Below are 10,958 nucleotides of genomic sequence, written 5' to 3' on the forward strand. Positions count from 1 at the left end.
AAAAAAGAGAGAGAGAAATAAATGCATTTGATGTCTGGGTCTGGAAATTAGTATTTCTCAGAGTACTTTAGGTTTTAGGATAATGTTATTTGTAACACAAGTCTAATAGAAATGATGTATTAATTAGAACCCAGTGGTCTTTTACTTTACTGCCAAAACCTTAGAAGTGCATAATAATTCAAATTTGTTCTCCAAAGCGCTCCGACATTATTAGTGAAGGTACTGTATATGCATACCTTTCTTCCTTCTCCTTCCCTCTCTCCCTTCCTCCTCCCTGCTTTTCTTCATTTCTTTCTCTTTCTCTGCTCCTTTTTGTTTCTCCTTAGTCTTGTTACAATATAGCAGGCCCCTATCAACCGGAAGTCCAGCCCTAACCTGCCAGCAGTTCCTAAGCCATTGGTGACGTGTATTAGTCCTTAAGTGCCCATCCTTCTCAGTCAGCAAAACCCTTAACTATCCCATGCCACTAAGCTGCCAACACCATCATAAAGCAACTTGCCTTTCCTTCAGCGAAGCTGTTACATTTCACCTCTCTGATGCCCCTCTCAGGATCCAGTAGCCACCCTGCGGGGACCCACTCGCCAGAGTGGGCACTGTAAGGAAGCAAGAGCCTTAGTAAGGAGGACTTGGGGGTTAAGGACAGGAGAAGGGAGCTCTCACTGTGCCCCCCGGAGTACCAGTCCCTCTCGGGACTCCGTGGGAACGCTGTAGACAAGATTCTCACATCATCTAATTGCAACGTTTGTTCCAGGCCCTTGAGAAACTACCTTTCCAACCTTGGAATTTCTGGATTCCTACTAAATTAGGCCTTTTTTTCTTGCTCATGACCATCTTGTAGAGCGGCACTGTCCCAGATGGCCAGTAGCCACAGATGGTGAATGGGCCAGACGGAGGTGTGCTGTGTGACATAGATGCCAGGTTGCCAAGAATTAGTATGAAAGAAAGAATGTTATATTTTTAGGTTAATTAATTATATTAAAAAGGTAATACGTTTAGTATATTGGGTTAATTTTTTTTTTTTTTTGAGACAGGGTCTCCCTGTGGAGTTCAGGCTGGCCTCGAACTCACAACGATCCTCCTGCCTTAGCCTCTCGAGTCCTGGGATTATAGGCATACACCACCACACCCACTTTTGGGTTAAATATTTTTTTTGCGAGGCGAGGATTTAGCTCAGTGGCACAGTGCCTGCCTAGCAAGCTCGAGGTCCTGAGTTCAATCTCCATTAACCCCACCCCAAATCTCATTGAAGTAAATTTCATCTATTCCTTTTCACTTTTTTGTGGGGAATAGGCAGGTTATTAGGCAGAGTTAGAAAGTAAGATAAAATAAGTAAGGACTTCAGCTTGAGGGACTGAAGAAAGTACAGGTTTGATGAAGAGGATCAGACTGGCCCTCCTTTTCCACTTTTATTAGTGTGTTTAACAGAATTTCAATTTATAAATGTGGCTCAAATTACATTTTCTATTGGACATTCTAAACCAACACCTATAACTTGAGGCTTTGTCCTCTAAAATGATTGCTAGTAATACTGAGCAGTAATGTAACTTACAGCTACCTAACTTTTTTTTTTTTTTTTGGTACTGGGGATCGAACTCAGGTCCTTGTGAAGCAGGTGCCGGAACCACTGAGCTAAATCTCCAGCCCCCAGCTATCCTAACTTAAAAAGTATCAGTATTTTATTTTTTTAAATTTTGCTTATTTATGTTAGAGATTAGGTTTTGCCATGTTGCCCAGGCTGTTCTGAAACTCCTAAGCTCAGGAGATCCTCCTGCCTCATCCTCCAGAGTAACTGAAACTATGGGCATGTACTACCCTCTCAGGCTAACTTTCCAAGCTAAAGTAAGGCCCAACCTTGGCCTCTGGAACCATTCGGTAGAAGTAGGCTTCTACCAATATCTACACCCTACTGTTTTGTCTTCGACAATATTAAGTTTGAGCCCAAATTATAGTAATGTACAGAGAGAGCCAGACATGCCTGCATGTCAGTGCTCCCATAAGATTAGGACAGAGCTAGGAGATTCTTATTGCCACCTGTTGTCATAGCTATCCAAAAATCAAAGCTCAGTGCATTACTCACACTGGTTGTGATGCTGGTGAGAACAAACCTACTGCACTACCAGTTGTATAAAGCTACATCATAGATGTGCCCTGTGGCATCGGCCTGTAATCCCAGCTACTCAGGAGGCTGAGGCAGGAGGGTGGCAAGCTGGAGCCTAGCCTGGCTTAAAACAACAAAAATATGCTGGGGATATAGCTCAGTGGTCGAGTGTTTGCCTAGCATGTGTGAAGCCCTGAGTTCAATAAGTGAGGGAAGAAAAAAATCAAGATTAAAAAAACCTAAGAGGGCTAAGAATATAGCTCAGCACCACCACACCCAAAAACTCCAATACATATAGTTATGTGCAGTACATAATGCTGTACTTGATGATGAAATGACGGTTACTAGTTTGTATTTACTGTACTATTTACTGTCACTTATCCGTGTGTCTGAAGTTAAGGGTAAAATAGCCTCAGGAGGCGTCCAGAAGGAGGAGTGGTGTTGGAGGAGGTGGCAGCTCCTTGCATGTCCTTGCCCCTGAAAATCTTCCACTGGGACAAAATGTGGACATGAAAGACAGTTATGGTGACGATGGTGGCCCTGTGCAGGCCTAGGATAATGTGTGTGTGTGTGTGTGTGTGTGTGTGTGTGTGTGTGTGAACAGAAACTTAAAAAGTAAGAAAAAAAATTAAAAAGCCAGGTAGGATGGTGCATGTTTTAATCTCAGCACTCTGGGAGGTTGACCCAGGAGGATTGCAAGTTCAAGCCTAGCCTGGGCAACTTAGTGAGCCTCTTTGTCTCGAAATAAAAAAATAAAAAATAAAAAAGGGCTGGGATGTGGCTCAGTGAGAAGGCGCAGGGTTCCATCCGCATTACTGGAAAAAGAGAAGAAAAAGTTTTATATACTTGGACAATGTGTTTTAAGTTAAATGTTATTACGAAAGCATCAAAAAATAAAAGTTTATTATAAAGTAAAAAAAAAATAGGAAGCTAGAGTTAATTTATTCTTGAAGAAAAACATTTAAAAAATAAATTAGTGCAGTTCAGTGTTTACCAAGTGTGCCGGTCCGGACAGAAGTGTCCTGGCTTTCCCTGGCTGGCCCACAGCACCTCCCAAACTCTGCTTTTGGTCAGTGTCCCATCCATGGGCGGTATCTTTCCTCTTTCTACTGTAACAAGCGTTGGGTACAGTATTACCATTTCTCTGTGTTCAGATACACAAATCCCATTAGGTTCCAGTTGCCCACGGTCTCCAGGAAAGAGCCAGGCAGTACAGGTTTGTAGGCTGGGAGCCATAAGCCGTGTCATACAGCCCAGGTGCGTAGCGGGCTGTGCCATCCGACCGGTGAGGAAGCTCACTGACGCTTGCTCGACTGCCAGAACCTCCTCACACGTTCAACAGTGCATAGCTGTGTAGCCAGTGAAATTAAACCTGATCACCGCGGCTTTCCACTTTCTGCAATAGGGACACCGGGAATGAGTTAGGCAGCCACCCCGGGGAAAGGATTTCAACCTCATGTGGAGGCTCAACAGGTAACTTTTCACTCTGGACTTCAGGGGACAGGAAGATGAGGAGAAGGTGCAGTGTTGGTCTTGTTCTAGGATAGTGTCTCTAACAGAAACCCAAACAGACGAAACAGGGTAAACATATTCCTCTATATTCAAGATGAGAAAGATGGCAATCCTGTAATTGGTGCCTTTGCTCTCAGTTTTGATAATAAATTCTGGTCATCTTGTTCGGTTTCATTGTTCCATTAGTCAGTCTGTGTGCCGGGGACCACATTATTTTAATTACTGTAATTGGGAATATGTTATAATTGCTGGTGGGACTAGTTCGCCATGCTCCAACAAGTCCCTTGGTCCTCCCCCTACCTCTGAAATCTTCTTGGCTTCCTTTGCTTGTTGTTTTTTCCCATATGGACTCAATATACATTTGTCTGATTTTTAATTCCTATTAGCATTAAGGAAATAATAAAGTGGGATCCCCAATACCTTTCACCAGGATAAATTCCTAAATAATTAAAAGGAAAAAAAAGGATAAGGTAGAGAAAATGAAACTATAAACATACCAGAAGAAACCTCAGGATTTTTTTTTCCCCCTCTTCAGTACTGGGCAATTGAGCCTAGGGCCTTCACACTGAGTTACAACCCCAACTGTATTTTTTTGTTTTTAATTTAAATTTTTTAAAAATTAAAAAAAAACCTTTTGAGATAGGGTCTTGTTAAGTTGCTAAATTGCTCAAGCTGTGCTCCAACTTGTGATCCTTCTGCAGCAGCCTCCTGGAATGCTGTATCACCATGCCCAGGGCCTCAGAAGATTTTAAAAAATAAAACCTCAGAACAGGGAAGGTCTTTTCTAGATATGACACAAAACATAAAATTCATAAGATGAAATCTTGATAATTTGATGACATTAAAATACAAATGTTTTGCACTGCAAAGATCTACCACAAAGTCAAACGCAAATCACACACTGACAAGTTGCATAATAATGTGAATGTATTTAATGCCACTGACCTATATATGTAAAATTGCTTAAAAATGAGTCAGGTAGGTGGTGCACATCTGTAATCCCAGCACTCTGAGAGGCTGAGGCAGGTGGATTGCAAGTCTGAGTCCAGCCTGGGCAACTTAGTGGGACCCTATCTCAAAATAAAAATTAAAAAAAAAAAAAGCTTAAAAAGGCCTGGGATGTAGCTTAATGTGAAGATCTGTGGCTCAATCCCTAGTTAAAAAAAAAATGCTAAAATGGTAAAATTTTTGAAAAATTGTAAAATTTATGTTATGCATTCTGGTTTTTTGTTTGTTTGTTTTGGTACTGGGGATCGAACTCAGACCCTTTCGCTTTTGAAGCAGGCAGGGGAACCACTGAGCCAAATCCCCAGCCCTATGTTATGTATCCTTAACTACAATAAAAAATGCACACAGAAACTACTAGAAAAAATTTAAAGTTCATCCATGTTCTATCTAAAAAAAAAAAATCTCAAACCGGGTGTGGTGGTGCACTCCTGTAATCCCAGCACTCAGGAGGCTGAGGCAGGAGGATTGATGTGAGTTTGAGACCTGGGATACATAGTGAGTTCCAGGTCAGTCTCAACTACATAGTGAGACCCTGTCTCAAAAAAAACAAATAACCAAAAAAACAAAACAAAACAAAACAAAACAAAACAAAAAAAACCAAACCACAATGTCTTGTGTTCCATCATTTTTGAGACTGATGTAGTGATTTGATTCCAAGTTATGGAAATCAGGTTGCTTGGGTTTGAGACTCATTTACTTAATTTGCTGCTTTTTGCAAACTGCTTTGTCTTTTTTAGGTTTCTATTTCTTTGTTCATATAATGAGGATGCTAATAGTACTTAGTTAGGGCTGCTGAAAATACTCAGTAGAATCATGTATGTGCAGTATTTTGCTTACTAGCTGGTGTATAGCAAATAATAGCCACTATACATTTGTAAACAATAAAATACTATAAAAATCTAGTTCTTATTTTTGTCTTCTCACAGTAACCACAACCAGGGTTATGCTAATTTGGAAATATATTTTCACACTTTAATTACTGTAATTATTTTATTACCTTTTAAGAAATAAATGTTTTTATTTTTAAAAAATTGTTGTGTTTTTATGTTTTGTTATCCAGCTATTTCCCTTGTAGTTCAGGTTACCCTTGAACTGACCATATGGCCTAGGCTGTCCTCAAACTCATGGTGATCTTCCTGCCTCAGCCTCCTGAGTGCTGGAATTACAGGGTGCACCACCACACCCAGCTAAGGAAAACAAGTGCTTTTGTAATTGACCTTTAATAAATATAATTAATTTTATAACAGACAATTAAAATGGTAAATTATGTTATGCGTACTTTACCAAAGTAAAAAAGTTTTTAAAATAAAGTATCTGTTGAATTTGATGTTATTTCTGATGATTTCTAAGTGAGCTTGGATTTAGGTTTATTAGAGGTAATAAATTCATAGCACACACTCCCCATATACAAAGACAATGGCAAACTGGGAAAAATGTTTGTAACCCGTGTATCAAAGTGTAAATTTTCCCAATAAATGAAGAGTTTATAAATCAATTTTTTTCCCCATTACTCGGGATCGAACTTAGGACCTTGTGCTTGTGAGGCAGGCGTGGCACCACTGGGGCTCAATCCCTGGCCCTACAAATCAATTTTAATAAGTAAACATACCAATAGGAAAATAAGCAAAGGGCAAGAAAACAGTTGTGAGAAAAAGAAGCATAAAAGGCTCTTAAAATATGAAACTGTGCTCACTGGTAGTTTGAGATGATTAGAATATATACAGAACACATAAATGTAAGGTAAACTGAGGCACAGGAGCGTCTCTTGGATACAAAGGTGGCCATTATTCTTTCTTGATGGTTTTACCTTTGCTTCTCTTTCTAGCCAAGGCTGAGCAACTTTTTTTTTTCCCTGCAGCTTCACAGGCTACCAGAGAAGCAAGGCGTTTGTGCTGTGGTATCTGTGGCCCTCGCTCAGGTTCAGTGTAAAATCCCCATCATCCAGACCTGCTAACCTTTAAGTTTAGTGGCACCACTGTACTTCGTCCATAGAAATCTCCCGAATCGGCCTCTCTCAGTTGGTACAACTCCAACACGTCTTTGTCCTTTCTTGCTTTTATTGCCTGTGTATTGCTGATAATCGGAGTCACTCCAAAATCATTATCTTTTTTTTTTTTTTGTTTTTCCTTCAAACTCCATTCTCTTTTAAAGGCTTCAAGCAGCATCTGTAACATAACAAACATGAAATGTCTAATAAGTGGAGAGAGGCTGTATCATGAAGTAAGTGGTGTTTATTAAGTCCCTTCTATACCTGCATTGGAATTTCAGGTACTGTGGGTTGAAACTGTTTATGCTTTCAATTCAAAATTCCTGTTATATGAATTTGCTTTTGGGAAAGAATCAGATACATGACTAAAGAGAGATTTGCCAGAATGAGTATTGTAAGGTTATATGTTAGATTTTATTTTTTGCACTTGGGATTGAACTCCAGTCCTTGTGCTTGTGAGGCAGGCAGCAGAAACACTGAGCTAAATCCTTGGCACTCTATTAGATATTTGAAAGAAACAAAAAATTAGTCTAGGACCGGGGATGTAGCTCAGTGGCACTGTGCCTGCCTGGCAAGGTCCTGAGTTCTATCACCAGTACTGAAAAAACAAAACAAAACACAAAACTAAGCAATCTAACAAAATCCTCTTTCATATAGGTTTATGCACTCGGTTAGGTTATTTGATTGAACCAACTATGGTATACTTAGCATGCAACAGGCCCTGAGTTAAATCTTAGCATTTTATTTTATTCATTTTTTATTGTTTGGTTTTTATTGTTTTGGTTATTGAAGGGTCTCACTATGTAGTTGAGACTGACCTGGAATTCACTATGTAGCCCAGGCTGGTCTCACCCAGCAATCCTCCTGCCTCAGCCTCCTGAGTGCTGGGATTATAGGACTGTGCCACCATGCCCGGCAATCCTCAGCATTTTAAAAACAAAACAATCTAAAAACTACTGTATGTATTAGTAGGAAAAGTTGTCCAATATATATTAATGCAAAAGCAGGCCCAGAGTAATCTTTATGGTATGAATGCATTTTTGTGAAAAATTAAAATCCCATATCACATACGCAGTTGGCCTGGAAGGTTACCCTTTACATTCCTTTACATTATTTACATTAATGGCTCCTATTTCTGTTTCTGAGAGTGGGATTATGAAGAGAGTTTCCCTTAAATATTTGTGTTGTGCTGTTTTTTTTACAATGGATTTTAACAAAGGAAAAAAAATCACAAAGATATTTCAAATTGGCAAATGAATTATAATTTCACGAGCATGGAGTCAGAATTTTTCTTCAAGTGTCACAAGTCTTGGATGTTAGCAGAGTACAAAGCATTTCTATAATGTGTTTTCCTGCCATTTTTCTGTTTAACTTTTCACATCATTAAATCCATAGATGAGTTATGAGGAGGGCGCATATGTGTTTGTGTATATGGTTTGGCTTCTAGGGCACATAAGTGAGGTATAAATATCATTCCCATTAACTCCGGGACATCTTAACAAACCGTGAAAAACAGCCTATTCCGTGTTTTTGCCACGTGGGATCTCACTGGTAACATTATCCCTGCACTTGCATTCCTTGATCTTTGGCAGTTGGCACACTCAGGGAATCTACCCAGGAGATCAGCCCCCTGCCTGGGATTAGTTACTTAGGACGAAGTGCTGGGAAAATCGTTTTATATTTCATTAGCAGACTAATCTTCAGCTGTCACGCATGTGGCCCGTCCAGAACAAATCTCAGAAGCTCAGCATTTTGGGGTATGGAAGGTCACGTCGTCCAGTCCTAATGCACAGAGATGAGAAAATTCCAGTCCTTGATTTCCTGTGAAGTGGGGAGGCAGACATGATGACTTATAGGTTCCTTCTGGCTTGCAGCCCTATGATCCCCGCTTCCTCTTCTGTTGCTGTGCATCAGGTTATTTTCCAAGGAAGTTAGGTTCCTAAATTTTGGTCACAAACCACAGATTCACAGGAGTCAAGGAAAGATGAGAATACATTAGTGTGGGCCGCCCAGTGGACATTTATGATCTTAATTTTTAATAAGTACGTGGCTTAGAGGTGCTGAATTTGTCTTCACTGCTGCCTGCGTGCTGAGGACCAGGCTCAGCTGTCTTTGCGAAGAGGGTGTCCTCGTGGGGCTACAGTCTGCTGGTGGAGGTGTACAGGAATCACAGCTCTAACTAGAATGGAATTTAGCTGGGAGTTCTGCAGGGACCTCACAACTGCTTTCTTATGCTCCAGCACTTTGAGCCTCATATGAAGTTGTCCAAGCAAGGGTGCAAGAGGAACCTAAAATTGCAACTCTTTCTCCAGGCGAGACTGTGTTCACTAGGGGTGGGGAAAGGATCCATCTATTCCCCTATATGTGGGCCCTTCCTGTGCATCCCAGAGACTTCTCTGTAGGATTCCTTGAATTTGAAACAGGAGCCAAACCTAGTAGTGGGGGTCAGGAAATCCCTTCTAAGGAAATGACCTTCAAACTGAGACCTGGAGTCTGAGCAGTGATTAACCGGAGGAGGAGGAGGGTGGTTTGGGCAGAGCATGGAGTCGTGGAAGGACTTTGAAGGTGCTTGTGGCTGGGACACAGCTCACTGAGTGCAGAAGGAATGGACACCGTGGCCAGAGTGCTGCTGGACTTTTTAAGCCACATTAGCAATTCTCAGATCCAGGAACTTGGGGGACCCATTAGCTTATTCACGAAAGTCACTTGAAGTTGGGTGTGGTAGTGCACGCTAGTAATCCCAGCACTCTGGGGGGCTGAGGTGGGAGAGCCTTCGAGGGTTTGAAGCCACCCTGGGGTATATATTGAGTCCAAGGCCAGCCTGAACTACATAGCGAGACCTGTCTCAAAACAAAACAACAACCAGTATCTTCAGCAGCTTCAATTAAGTTCCATTATTTTCTCCTTCTGTCTAATTCCAGTTAAAACCTGAGTGTATTCTGTTAGAATACGGGGAGGCAAGTTTAAGCATATACCTCTGGATCTCCCCACGATGCTGCTTACAAGGACACAAAATTACCTTGAAGATCTGGCTTCATTAGGATGTAACGCGCAAGGCTTGGAACGTCAGGATGGATACTGGTCACAGGTGACACCTTTCAGCTTCTGGAAGGTGGACATCAAGCAAAAGCCAGACCGGGTTCCGCCGACTGGATCAGAGGTCTGGCGAGGAGCTGCCCCTCCCAGCTACTGGTTTGAGCTGGCGTTCCCTTTTCGTGGTCGCAATAATCACTGCTGTTTTAGAGTCTGACCAATGTTTGGTTCTCTTCCTTTATAATTGGTGGGAGTCTTCTTCTAAGCAAGAGAACCGCTGGGGTGAATATTTGAGTATCGAGTCCTTTTCTCCAAATAGCTCAGCCTTTTTGTCTTTCAGTTTTACTGAGTGATTGGACTCCACGTTCACAGATGCTTTGACCAAGTAATTCATTATTTCTTCAGCTTCGGAAAGAGACTTCAGACGGGGTATAGTAAGAATGAGCAAGGGAAGTTGTTGTTTGTTGGTGTTTGAAAGTTTGAAGATTAGTAAAAGAGAGCCCTCTGCTGGCTAAAGTGGTGTAATGCCCCGGAGTTGGTCAGTGACTCGTCAGAGACCACAAGGGGTGTGGTCTGTCCCTGAAGCATTTGTAGTTGTTGGAGAATCGACATTGCTTTTTCTCTTCAGCTGCCAGCCTCAAGCTCTCACAGGTTCAGTTGGAGCTTGTCTGAGTGACCTATGATTCCCAGCCCCTCTTTCTTTCTTTTTTGTACCGGGGTTCGAACTCAGGACCTTGCGCTTGCAAGGCAGGTGGCAGAACCACCAGGCTAAATACCCCCCGCCCCCGTCCCTTTTTTCATTCTCTAGGAAAAGAGGTCGCCTTTCTTGCCTCTTGAAAACAATAGCTCTAAAAATGAGCCCTAGCCCAAGCCCAGACCTGAAAAGGCTCCAGCATCTTATCGTCTTTGTTTCCTTTTCCTTTCCTGCCCGGCACATCTCCTCCTCCCCTCATCCAGTAAGACAGAATAGAACAAATCTTCACTCAGAAGAAGGTAGTGCTGAGGGAAAGTGAGAAGGAGGGAACTCCTCACTTATCTCAGGCATATCCTCAACTGAAGGTCAGGGCCTGGGGCCCCTAGGGTGTGTGTGTCTGAAGAGAGTGGTGGTTCCCATCGGTGCCTCTGAGGCGAAAGCTGGTGCATGGTGGGGTGGGATTTGGTGAATGCTCAAGAATGTGAAAGGGTCGTTGCGAAGGGGGAGAAAAATGAGTTCTTACTATGTATCAGGCCCTGTCCTAAGTACCTCACGTACCTTAATTCTATTTCTTGGCCTCTCTCTCTAATTCTTTTTTTTTTTTTTTTTTTTTTTTTTTTTTTGTT

General features: G+C 41.7%; 1 long non-coding RNA gene across 1 annotated transcript in view; it reads left to right on the top strand.

The window, feature by feature from the left end:
- The window catches only part of LOC117286954, a 14,733-nt gene that overhangs the window by 901 nt on the left and 2,874 nt on the right, over positions 1-10,958 (top strand). The window contains exon 2 of the long non-coding RNA XR_004518138.1: positions 9,979-10,067. This is a non-coding gene — a long non-coding RNA (uncharacterized LOC117286954). The remainder of the gene's footprint in view (positions 1-9,978; positions 10,068-10,958) is intronic.

This window comes from Fukomys damarensis, unplaced genomic scaffold, assembly GCF_012274545.1.
Source record: "Fukomys damarensis isolate Sample0158 unplaced genomic scaffold, DMR_v1.0_HiC HiC_scaffold_19, whole genome shotgun sequence".
Classification (NCBI taxonomy): domain Eukaryota; kingdom Metazoa; phylum Chordata; class Mammalia; order Rodentia; family Bathyergidae; genus Fukomys; species Fukomys damarensis.